The 12,922-nt window shown below is 47.3% G+C and overlaps 1 long non-coding RNA gene across 2 annotated transcripts; it reads right to left on the bottom strand.

Moving 5' to 3' along the window:
• Positions 1-3,889: 3,889 nt before the first annotated feature.
• On the bottom strand, positions 3,890-12,829 carry LOC110556946 (uncharacterized). 2 transcript variants are annotated; one of them, XR_009591610.1, is made up of 5 exons: positions 12,674-12,829; positions 12,498-12,562; positions 10,598-10,712; positions 9,871-10,026; positions 3,890-4,894 (listed from the first exon to the last, which is right to left on the bottom strand). It is a non-coding gene; the product is annotated as an uncharacterized LOC110556946 (long non-coding RNA). The 2 variants fall into 2 exon arrangements; XR_009591611.1 differs by having other exon boundaries at positions 9,871-10,023.
• Positions 12,830-12,922: the final 93 nt, after the last annotated feature.

The following is a 12,922-nucleotide window of genomic DNA, read 5'->3' as shown; positions in this document are numbered from 1 at the left end:
GGGTGTGAGGGTACCATGTTCAAGTAGTTTACAGGTGTGAGGCGTGATCTTTCTTGGCTTCCAGGGGCATAGGATACTGGCGAACCTGAACTGTGTCAGCTCCTGGTTTCAATTCCATGAATACCAGGGCCCTATGTTTGGCCAGTCCCATATCCCCAGTTTCTGCCCATGCCTGAGGGTACTCTTGAAGCTAGAGACTGATCTTTTCTTCTGGTGTAGTGTCTTAAACAGTTTGTATTTCTGATTTAATTCTAGAGTCAATACTTGAAGGTTTTCCACGTTCATCCAGCAGATGAGCTCCATTAGTCCCAAAGTGTATCTGGGCCTTTATTTTGGACAAAAGGTCCTTTCCCACAAATGGGTAAGGGCACTCAGGGATGACCATGAACGAATGGGTTACCTGTCCCATTCCCACGTTTATTGTTCTTGGGTAGTTCATGGATATTGTTTGGTTCCTGTGGCCCCTTGGACCTAGGACTTTTTGGTAGCCAAAGGCTCTCCAGCCTCAAGAATTACTAACTGTTGTACTCCCATATCAACCAAAAAGTCTGTGGGCTTGGGGCCGGAGAGACATCTCAGAGGTTAGGAGCACTGGCTGTTTTACCAAAGGTCCTGAGTTCAATTCCCAGCAACCACATGGTGGCTCACAACTACCTATGGTGAGATCTAATGCCCTCTTCTGGCAAGCAGGAGTACATGTAAGCAAAACACTGTATACATAATAAATAAACAAACTTGACTCTTTATCAATATACCAAAATAAAGTCTGTGGGCTTCCCCTCCACTTTAAGGGTTACCCTGAGTTCTGGGAGGGGTTCTGAACCCCATCCTCTTCAATCGCTGTCTCCCTCAGCGATCATGACTTTGGGCTTAGGCTTTTACTTAGGGCATTCCTTGGGCCAGTGCCCTTTTTCCTTACAGTAGGTGCAACGGTTCTTACTCAGGGGCGTGCGGTGTCATCCCTTGTTGTTAACTCCAGTAGCTGCTTGAGTTGGCGATGCCATTCTCCAGGTTCCGCAGTGGCTGCCAGTAGGACTCTTGATAAATCCATATTCTGTAGCTTTTCTGCTTTTATCTGTTTTTCCTCTAGACACTATCTCTATTGTGTTAAACTCTCTCTGCCAGGGCCACCGGGTCTGAGTGACTTTCCTCCTAATCTTTCCTGTTTTTGCAATTTCTTTCTGATGTCTTGGGACCTCCTGATTAATGAAAGCCAAAGCAACAGCAGACCAGTGTTCCTCTGTTTGGGATCATGTGGAGTATATTGGTGAAATGCCTCCATGACCCTTTCCAGGAATGCTATTGGACTTTCATTAGGTTCCTGCACCTTGGTAAGATTTGTGGGTCCTCTAGCAGCTGCTTTGAGACCTGCCAACAGAGCCCGGCATTAGACTAGTAGGCGCCCCTTACCTTCGGCCGTATCGTACGCCCAAGCTGGATTCTGAGTGGGTGCCCCAGGGTCAATAGGGACCTGTTTCTGCACTTCCAAGAGGATGTGCTCTCATTCCTCAGCGGTAAAAGAACCTACAAAAGCTGCTGACAATCATCCCAAGTGGGCTAAAGGGTGAAAAGAACAGTTTCTAAAAGGCTAATTATAGGTCCTTAAGGTTATCAGAGAAAGGGGCATTCTAGGACCTCTAGTTCTATAGGTCTGACGTGGCAAAAGGCTAGTAATGGTGGGGCTAATTTCTGGCTGCATCTCCTGGAACCGTTGCTTGGAGGGACAGGACAGTGGAGTCTGCTTTAGGGGTTGCACTCCTGTGACTCTGGGTGCCTTGAGCTGGCCCCTGCGACTCCATTCCTCTCAAGGAAGATGGTGCCTCCAGCAGGGCCTGTGGTATAGGAGCAAGAGCTGGGGCCAGTGGCTCTGGTGATCCCAGAGGTGGTCTGTATGGAGGGGGCAGAAAAATAATTTCCTCATCGGAACCTCCCTGTAGGACTGGATACAGGGATGCCGATGGTATTCTAGGCTTGTTGTCCCAGGTCACTAAAGCCACAATTTGTTCTGCAGACAAACAGGGGTTCAGCAGAGGGGGCAGAAAAGTTTTTACCAAGGGGTGTAGGTTAGTAGCGACCAGATGTTTCCAGACAGCCATATAGTGGACTTGGTCAGGATGTCCATGGGCTTTCCCACAATCTCTTTCCATTGTCCGGATGGTATCTAAATGGAAGGTTCCCTCTGGCAGCCAACCTACGTTGAAAGTCGGCCATTTGGCATTGCAGAAGACAAACATTGTTCCCCTTTACCATCCACTGAAAGGCTGTGAGCCCTAACCCTAACTTCCTTGAAGTGAGCCGGAACCAGGTCCAGGGGGGTTGAAGGAATCTGTCCCATAGTGTCAGTCACAGTCATGTAAAGGATTACACAAAAGGCAGAGACATAAGACAGGAGACCAAGAATTCAACCAATCCACAATCAGCGGCAAAACTGAAACCAAAAATTCAGTGGTGACTGGGAATGGGAAGATAACCTTCCCAGTGTCACAAGCAGCCAAACATGAGGTTCTCCGTCCTCTCCTGTGGGCACCTCATCCCCCTCTGAGGGCCCTGAAACCTATTCCAGGGTCTCATGACCACAACTTTCCAGTGTGTCTACCCTTAGCAATTTCTGGCCACTTGAGGTGCCTTGAGGCAGAAAATGAAAATATAAGAGAATGAATGACAATACAGAAGAATATAAAACTCACGGGCAGGTTCTGGACCCTGGCGGGGGGGGGGGATCCTGGGGGATCCCAGACAAGCCCCCGAATGTTATGCCCAGATTGCAAGGCAGCCCCCCCCCCACAAAGACCACCAATTCCAATGCAAACACAGAAGGGTCTTTTACTGCAAGCTCAAGCTTGTGCCACAAACTGTCCCTGTCGTGGCAGGTTAGGAGAGTGGTCCTTAGTCTAGGGGAGCAGAGTTTTTAAAGTAAAACTGCAAGCAGGGAATTCCAAGCCTTGGCATTACAGGACTGGACAGGGGTTGGGCAAGCGAGGTGACCGTCACTGCTACTGCTGGGTACCATCTGGCAGACTTGCTGAGGGAAGTAAGTGTATCTACAGAAACGTGGTCCATTTGGCAGTTACGTTCGCACATCCCGTGGTTTTACCTGGAACTGGCTGGGTGGAAGGTCACCCTTGGGTCAGTACCTTTAACAAAATGGAACCCTAATTCAAAATGGAGTTTGCTTGGCCCTTACATCACAATGCAACTTTGGCTGGCCTGGAACTCACTCTGCAGTCCAGGGTGGCCTTGAGCTCAGAGATCCACGTGCCTCTGCCTCTAACTGTTGGGATTAAAAGCATGCATCAACATGTCCAGCAGTTTCTTTAATTTGTGAGCAAAATGTTGGAGGTTGGTCTGATGCATGTTACTGGCCCTCAAGATCTGGTTACACCTACCCTTTGTAAACATGCCTAAGACATACCTGATTTGTTGATTAAACAGCCTCTACTTGGGCAGGGCAGAATGGGGTAGGTGTGGCTAAGGTTCCTTGGCTTTTGGGTTCAAGAAAGAATCACCGAAGACGGATGGGAAGAGAGAAGGAAGGAGGACACCTAGATGGACTAGTGTGGAGAAAAAAACGTGAGCCAAGAGAAAAGACTACAATAATGGCATGAAAAGACCCAGATGAAGAACACAAGCAACTACCATGGGATTATGAATGGAAGGTAGACCAGATGAGGAGGGGCTGGGAGACAGTGAGGATACTGAGGCAGTGTAAGTGAAATATCTGCCTGGCCCAAGGTAAATAAGGCAATTATAAATCTAACAGGTGTCTGCGTCTTATTTGTGATTGTGGGCTGAACAATACCGCCATAATAATCATAGGGCTAACTATAAACATTAAATGTTGGAAGCCGCGTGACCGTCTCGCCAGCAAGAATGCACGCAGACACAAGGATCCTTCTGCAACAGGCCTTTTATTACAGTTAAGCGATGAAAGGAGGAGAGAGTGAGCCCCGATGTGGCGCTGTTTATATAAGCCCTGGTCGCACCTAAGTGACGTGTCAATACCCTGATTGGCTGCTCACTCTTTACCCTGTCTGATGATGCGGGCTTGGCGTGCTTACGCAACCCGCGCATGCGTTCTGGAGGTTGTTTACAGTTTTGAGGGCGGAATGTCAATGCCATCTAGTGGCGTCTGAGTCTCAGCTCTCCACATCTCCCCCTTTTATTTTAATAAATGAAAACTGCCTTAAAGCCTTGTAAGCGCGGCACAAGAGAGCCCTAAGCTCGATCAAGCGAACTCCTTCTTTGGGGAGTAAGCGATCAAGAGCTTTAGATTACTCCCTTACCCCACCAGGTGCAATGGAGACAAGTCCTCTGGGTGCAGGGGCTAAGGGAGAAGATTAAAAATGGAGGTGACACCCATTCCCGTGCAATGGAATAAAATTCCAGGGAGTGCAAGGGCTGTCATCCTATCTAGGTACTATAGCCGCTTAGGCAAAGGCAACATTGACTTGGATCACTCATCGACTCAGTGCAATGGGTAAAACCCCTGAGGTGCATCGACTGAGTGTCACAGTCTGTTTTAACTTTTTAACATGGATAACCAAATTTTGGGAGATGATCCTTGTTCCAAGGCCACAAGTGCTTGCGCGATCGCGACTTAGTCACGTTTGTGTTGGGTATTGAGTTTGCAGAACAACCAGAGTAAAAACACTAAGCCACAACATAGTGCTGCACCAAACATTCCAACCCCCACTCAATCTTAAAATAAGAAAAGGCAGGAGAAACCCAGAATAAGCCATCCGTGAGCGATGAATCCACTCGAGTAGAATTAGTGGTCACCCTCGCAGCCCTTAATTCTTCGAGTAGTAGCAGGTGTATTTGTTGAAAGATCATCTTCAGCTGTCATGAGCTTTCGCGTGAGGCGCTCCGGTACCCAGAATGGATTGTTTTCTTCCTGTGGGAAAACACAGACAGCTCCCCTGGATCTTATTAAGATAGGATCCGGGCCTTTCCATTGACCAGTCAAGACATCCTTCCATTTGATCATTTCCTTAGGCCTATCAGGCCCTAAGCAGTGGCGATCAGCCGCCGAATGGCCTTGACTGTCCAAATTTAAAAAATTGAGAGTAAAGAGTGCCAAGGAAACAGTCACTCGTGGCACTGAGGGCAGAGCCTCCTGGACTCCCCCTTTTTGTTTTATTAAGTAGGATTTTAGGGTGCGATGAGCACGTTCAATAATACCCTGACTTTGAGGGTTATATGGGAGACCCGTTAGATGGGTCACTTCCATTTGATGACAAAACTGTCCAAATTTTTGAGAAGTATAGGCTGGCCCATTGTCAGTTTTTAGAATTTTGGGCTTTCCCCAGGCACTCCATGCCTCTAGGCAATGTTGAATAACACATGGGCTGCCTTTTCTCCAGTCAGGGGAGAAGCAAACATAACTCCAGAGCAAGTATCAACGGAAACATGCAAATATTGAAGTTTACCAAAAAATGAAATGTGGGTAACATCCATCTGCCACACTTGTAGTGGACGGATTCCTCTGGGATTAATCCCAACATGAGGCATAGGTAAGAACTGACAACAATTTTGACATTGGGTAACAATATCTCTAGCTTCTTTTCTAGTTATGTCAAATCGATGACGCAATGTCTCAGCTGTAACATGAAACTTTTTATGAAACTCCTTAGCCAATTTTAAATTTGAAAGGAGGGCAAATGCAATCATCTTTGTGGCTCAATCTGCCAGGTCATTTCCATGGGACATGGGCCCCGGTAGACCAGAATGAGCCCTAATATGTGTAATAAAAACGGGATCTTCTGGTAATTAAGGCAAACTGAATCCTTTGAAAAATTTTTGCAAGCTTGCTAGATGCTTTAATCAATCCAGCAGCCTCTAAGATTTTGGTTGCATTTACCACATAACTAGAATCAGAAACAATATTTAAAGGACCTGGAAATTTTTCCAAAACTTTTAGCACTACTAAACATTCCACAATTTGAGGCGAGGTCTCATGATATTGCTTAGAAACAACTTTATTATTAGCACATAAGCTCCTACTTCTGTTTTTGACCCATCTGTATAAACTACCAGTCCATCCCGAAGTGGTTTCTGGGACGTTACATGCGGGAAGACTACTTCCTGAGTTAAAGCAAATTGCAAAATAGGGTGTCGAGGGTAATGATTATCAATTAAACCACTAAAGGAGGTAACTAACACCGCCCAAGTATCGGAGGTAGCAGTTAATACCTGAACTTGGTGAGCTGTATAAGGCACTATATTAAGGACTTTGGCTCCTTCCCAAAGTATGTAATGGCTGTTTTTAACCCACGAAGTGCAAGTTGAGCGACTGCATCCGGATACCATTTAATAATTTTTGTAGGAGAAGCATTGGGATGAACCCACACTAAGGGTCCATCTTGCCATAATACAGCAGTTGGTAAATGTTTAGTTTTAACGACACACATGTCAAAGGTCTTAGTTTCATCTACACGTTTTAATTGGGCATCTTGTAAAGCGTTTTGTACCACTCGCAGGGCGTGGCTTGCAGCCGGTGTTAAGGCTCTGGGTGAAGAAATATGAGCATCCCCTTCCAAAATATCAAATAGGGTTTTAATTCAGCAGAAGGAATCTTTAAAAACGGCCTAAGCCAATTTATATCACCTAATAATTTTTGAAAATCATTTAAGGTATGTAAATGATCCCTGCGAAGTCTTATTTTTTGAGGAACTATTCGTTCCGGATAAATAACAGTCCCCAGAAAGGAATGTACTTCTGAAATTTGGACCTTTTTAGTGGCAATATGCAATCCCCATTGTTGCAGGGTTTTTTGTAACAAAGGATACGCATCTTGTAAGATGGCTAACTCCTCATGGCACAAGAGAATATCATCCATATAATGAATCAGCAACAAGGAAGGAAATTGCTGTCTAACTGGTTCAAGAGCCATTTGCACATACAATTGACACATGGTGGGGCTATTAGCCATGCCTTGAGGTAGAACTGTCCACTGATATCTTTGGTCTGGCTCATGGTGATTAACAGCAGGTAGGGTAAAGGCAAATCTCTGTCTGTCTCGTGGGCACAATGGAATGGAGAAAAAACAATCCTTGATGTCTATTATTATAATTTTCCATTGCTTAGGCAGGGCTGAAAGCAGAGGCAAGCCTCGTTGCACTGTTTCAAATAATTGCATCTGTGCATTAATAGCCCTCAGGTCATGGAGAAGCCTCCATTTTCCTGATTTCTTTTTTATAACAAAAATGGGTGTATTTCAGGGGGAAGTAGATAGTTCCAAATGACCAAGCTATACCTGTTCTTTAACCAGCCTTGTAGCGGCTTCTAGCTTTTCAGAGGAAAGGGGCCATTGAGGAACCCATACGGCTTCCTCTGTGAGCCAAGATATGGGCATGGAACCCTCGATGGCAGTTAATGAAAACCCAGGCCTTGTTTTCCTGTATTATTTTCCTGTGAAATCGGGTGCAATCTCCCTTGTTCCTGTTTACCAAGGCCTTTTCCTTCCTTATAACCCATCCTTTTTATTATATCAACTGCTTGTTGAGAGTACTCATTGTTCAATGCTAATCCTAAATCCTGCAAAATATCTCTTCCCCAGAGATTGACAGGGAGAGGAAGAACATATGGTATGAAACTTCCTGTTTGACCTTTCGGTGCTTGCCACCTCAAAGAACGTGAACTAACTGCAGGGCTGGCCTCATATCCCAACCCTTGTAAGGAGTGGGATGATTGTGTAACAGGCCACGCCTTAGGCCACCAGGTGGAAGAAATAATGCTTTTATCAGCCCCTGTGTCCAAAATACCAGTAAAACCTTTTCCTTCTATTTGTAATTGTAAGGTAGGTCTAGTCTTAAGATCAACTACCAAATGAGCAAAATCTGTTCCTGTGGAACCGAGTCCTTTTGTGCCCCTTGGTGTTTCGGTAGATGGAAAACAGTCATGAAGGCTTGGGAGGAGGACTAATTGAGCAATCCTATCTCCAGGAGAAATAGAAAATACGCCTTGGGGGCAGGAACAAAGCACCTGGAGCTGTCCCGTAAAATCCTGATCTAAAATTCCAGGATGGACCATAAGTCCTTTTAAAGTGAGAGAGGAGCGACCCAAAATAAGACCGACACTTCCTTCAGGCAGGGGACCTTCAAACTCCACTGGGACAGGTTGCACCCCCATGTGTGGCATTAATAAGAATTGGGAGGTGGAACGGAGGTCCAGGCCTGCTGATCCTCTTGTCGCTCTACAGCTGGGTAAACCTCCTGTTGTCTGCCTGTGTCCCATTTTTTTGGGGGGCCCTGAGACTTGGGGCCCTGAAATCAGTTTTTTGGAATATTTTTATTTCTCTCATTAAGGGGGGTTTCATGCTGGATAAGTTTTCCCTGAATATCTCTAATTGAACGGCATTCATTAGCCCAGTGATTGCCTTTTTTACACTTAGGGCAAAGTCCAGGAACTTTCTTTTGCACAGACACACGACAGTCTCTTTTAAAATGACCCATTTTGCCACAATTAAAACAAACTTTATTGTTTTTAGAACTTGGGCAGTTATTGTTTTGTAATATGGCTGCCGCCAGGCCGGTGTTGGTAAGCGGGCCTCCGAGTCCTCGGCAAATCTTTATCCAATCTAGCAGTCCTTTGTTCCTTCTGGGGGTAATGACTGCCTTGCATTCTGGTGAAGCATTTTTATACACCAGTTGTTCTACCATTGGTCGGACCCTTTCCGGGTCTCCAAATATCCTGCCTGCTGCATCCATCATTCTGGCCACAAATTCTGGGAATGACTCCTGAGGACCCTGGATAATTTTTGTTAAATGGCCCTTGGTCCCACCCTTCTTTGAAAGGGCCTTCCATGCTTTAATTGCAGCAGCAGATATTTGGCTGTACGCTCCCCAATCATAATCTGTCTGTTGCTGGACATGCGGACCTTGTCCTGTTAGTAGCTCAAATGTCCAGCGTCGTTGATTGTCTTCTGCATTGGCATTAGCCCTAGCTTGGGATTGACAGGCATCATACCATAGGGCTTTCCATTCCAAATACACTCCCATATTAGGGAGGGCAGCTTTTACTACAGTCTGCCAATCATTTGGGGTCATTGCTGTAGAGCCTAGCCTCTCAAGCTGCATAATTGTGAAATTAGCATCTACCCCGTATTTATTAACTGACTCTGCCAGTTCCTTGACTAGAGGGTAATCTACAGGCACGTGGACACGGCCTCCCTCCACATCTTCAAATACTGGAAAAGTCTGAAAAATTTTGTGTCTATCTTTTGTTGAAAAGAAGGAATCAGGATAGTGCCTCCCGGTGTAGGATGGGGGAGCACTAGAGACAACGGGAACGGCCGACTGAGAAAGTGCGCCCTTCCTGTTCCTCATACTACTTTGCTTTTGATATAATAGTAATGGCCACTCATCCGGATGGTATCGTTTTTCCTCATAGCGGGCTGCTTCCCCCTCCAAGTCCTCTTCATCAGAGGGATATAGCTGCTCAAATTCACAGTTTTCAAGCCCCAAAGCTTCTAATTCTTTTACCGGATAAAGAGGCTTTTCTTTTAGGTTTTTCCTTTCCTTCTCACCTTTTTTATCCAGGGCGTTCTTTCCCTTACCTCTCACTTCCGTGGCTTTAACATCCACAGAAGGGTCTTTTTTCTTAGAGACGTCTGTATTTCTATCCATTGGGGCCCCTAATCTCTTGTCACGTCCTGTTTCTGGCATGTTGTCTCGCATCTCCCCTAATCCCTTAGTGTCTACTCTTAGCCTTTTGCTAATCTCTTTCCTTCCGAGGCTGCCCTCAAGTTTGCACGAAACCAAAAGAAAGAGGGCTATGGCAGCTATCACAGCAGGGAAGGCCATAAGGGCTTCTGCTAGCTGAAATGAAAAGTGAGATAAATCAAGATCGAACATGTCTCTCAGGACAAACCTCAATGTTGCAGTTCTGAATCCTTCCCCGTGAACGGGGGCTCTCCTCCGCAGCACCGGCGGTGGCAGGCTCCCTGTTTCCTGGCTTTCAGCACCAGATGTTGGAAGCCGCTTGATCGTCTCGCCAGCAAGGACACACGCAGACACAAGGATCCTTCTGCAACAGGCCTTTTATTACAGTTAAGCAATGAAAGGAGGAGAGAGCGAGCCCCGATGTGGCGCTGTTTATATAAGCCCTGGTCGCACCTAAGTGACGTGTCAATACCCTGATTGGCTGCTCACTCTTTACCCCGTCTGATGATGCGGGCTTGGCGTGCTTAGCGTGCTTACGCAACCCGCGCATGCGTTCTGGAGGTTGTTTACAGTTTTGAGGGCAGAATGTCAACGCCATCTAGTGGCGTCTGAGTCTCAGCTCTCCACAATTAAATAGCCCAACACTCATTTCTTCTATTACAATAGAAAGAGGAGGAAGGGTTTCTTGTCACAGTAATAGATGTATGTATCCACACTCTGTATACAGTGTTGGGTTTCAAATTCACGTTTGCTAGAGAAGAAAGCATATGCCAAATCAGGTTGGAGAGTCGGGTATGACAGAGCATACATGCGGTCCTAGCCCTCAGGAAGCTGAAGTTAAGCCCAAGGATTCCAGACTAGACAGGACAACATACAAGACACCCCAATCTCATTAAAAAAGAGAGAGCGAGAGGATGGAGAGAATAATAACTTACGTTCAGGCACAGTGATTTAGGAGTGCAGTGATTCAGGCACAGTGATTCAGATGTGTAGCACTACTTCGGAATCTGAAGCAGGAAAATCCTTGAACTTGGGAGTTTTGACACCAGCCTGGGTAACAGAGAGACTTTGTCACAAACCAAACCCCAGTTGGAATGTTTTCTTGTCAAAATTACCAACAAGTCTGGCCAAAGCTGCTTCTAGGCTGAACAGTAGTAGAGCTGAAAAAAAAACTCACGGCAGCCCCCTCTATGGGTGATCTATGGCTTGGAGCACATAGATCATGCCATTGTATCCCAGAAAGGGAACCTGGATGTTTGAATTTTCCAGAGCAGTGCTGTGAAGAAAAATCTCACAGTCTTTAGCTTCATCATGCAGCTACTTTAAAAATATTAACCCAGAGCCAGGTGTGGTGGTGCACAGCTGTAGTCCCAGTACTGGGGAGGCAGAGGCAGGCGGATCTCTGTGAGTTCAAGGCCAGCCTTGAACTACAAAGTGAGTCCAGGACAGCCAAGGCTACAGAGAAACCCTGTCTCCAAAAACAAAAAATTAACCCAGAGTGGACACATCTGGTATAAAGATGTACATGTCTTTATTCACAGAGAAGGCTGACTTGGTAGCTGTCAAATTCCCGGTATACTCAGGGAACAGTTTACGTGAAACCCTGACAGAACCAGCTCCTCTCATCTCGACCCTGTATCCTTCCAGCAGGGAGACTCCAGGCCTGTCAGCCAGCCTTCACTCGGCCCTGCTGCAGGCCATGGGGACAAGCCACTCACCTGAGCAGACGCAGGGACACTGGCCTAGCAGGTCAGTGGCATCTGTGGAGAGTTCTGTGGGCTTGTGCCTGCCCACCAGCGGTTCCAGCCCCAAAGAAAAAATATGGCTACCAGGCCTTGCGGCACATGCCTAGCATGAGATCCGGCTCAGCAGCTAAGAATTGCATCACATCCCCAGGATCACCTTGCTCCCTCCATCCTCCCCCCAGGCCTCACCTATCTGAGGGTCCTAAAATTCTTGAATAACCAGGTGGCCTAGTAGGTTTTTACCTTTCTTACTCAGCATTTCCCATCTCCTTTATTCTTTCAAGAGTCTGTGGACGGAGTATGACTTGGGCCAAGAAATTGCTTGTGACCAACTCTCTGGGCCTTGGTTTCTCTATCGATTAAAGGAAGGGTACTATGCAATGTCAGTAATAAAAATTTTAGATGGAACTAGCATGGCCATCTTGGTTCAAAGAAGCGTTTTCAGGCAGGCCTGTCTTCCACAAAACCCAGGCACACCTCAAGAGCATCCTGACTGGCTTGGAACTTTCTGGGAGTTCAACCTTAGTTCCCAAAGTTTTTGTGACCAAAGTGCAATGCAAAACAAAAGCTGTGCCTGACGTAGCAATGACAACTATAGCCCTGTCCCTTAAGAATAGCTAAAGCAGGTGTACCACTCTAAGGCTGACCCACTCTCGACAGTAAGATAATAAAATAACAGCATTGAAAGAAAAAACAAAACTGTTCCAACGCTGTTGGTATTAAAATCTTAACACCGAGAGTCTTAGGTTTTCGGGCCTGTATGACTACTAACAGAGAAAAGGCCTCTGTGAGCTGGAGTTAGGCTATGCCACTAACGCAGAGAACAAGGTCAGGGAGCCTGGAGACAAGGAAAACCTGAGGAAAAAGACACCAGCCTGGACCGCTGGAAGCACCTAGATTCACCTGCCGTCTCCATGTGGGGTAGCCACCAAGGCGAAGAAAGGCTCGGGCTCCATCATCAGAGGCACCTGGGCCAAAGGTCACCGGCAAATGTGTTAGGAGTCAAGGCCCCGCGAGTAACTGCGGACACCTCCACAGTGCGGCGCGCTGCCCGCCTTACCCACGCTTCCAGGGCGCAGCCTGTACTCACCCGTGGCTAGGACCTAGGTAGGCTTGGTGTTTTCCCCGAAGTGGCCTCCTCCGCGACCCTAAGGGCTGACAAAACAACAGGTCCCTCAGCACCTGGGAGTCCAGTCTCCGGACCTACCGAGCCTCAGTTTCCCCCATCTCCACACGAGCAAGAACCGGAGGCGGACACGAACTTACACAGGTCCGGAGGCTGGCACCCTTTGTGTCCCGGGCCCGCCCCTGCACGAGGCGCACACAGTAGGCGCTCCGGAAACACCCTCGGAGCGGAGCAGCGGGCCACTTCCTGCCCTCGAGCTGACTCCGGGAGCCCCGGCCCCACCGCCCCGCCCCCGGCCCGGGCCATGCGGCATTCCTAAGGTGGGTGGGCGCAGGAAGGAGGTGCCGCGGGCCCGCCCCCTCCGGCGCGTGGGCGGGGCGAAGCCCCCC

This window comes from Meriones unguiculatus, chromosome 4 (genome assembly GCF_030254825.1).
Source record: "Meriones unguiculatus strain TT.TT164.6M chromosome 4, Bangor_MerUng_6.1, whole genome shotgun sequence".
NCBI classification, from domain to species: Eukaryota; Metazoa; Chordata; class Mammalia; order Rodentia; family Muridae; genus Meriones; species Meriones unguiculatus.
This window is presented reverse-complemented; position numbering and strand designations above follow the sequence as displayed.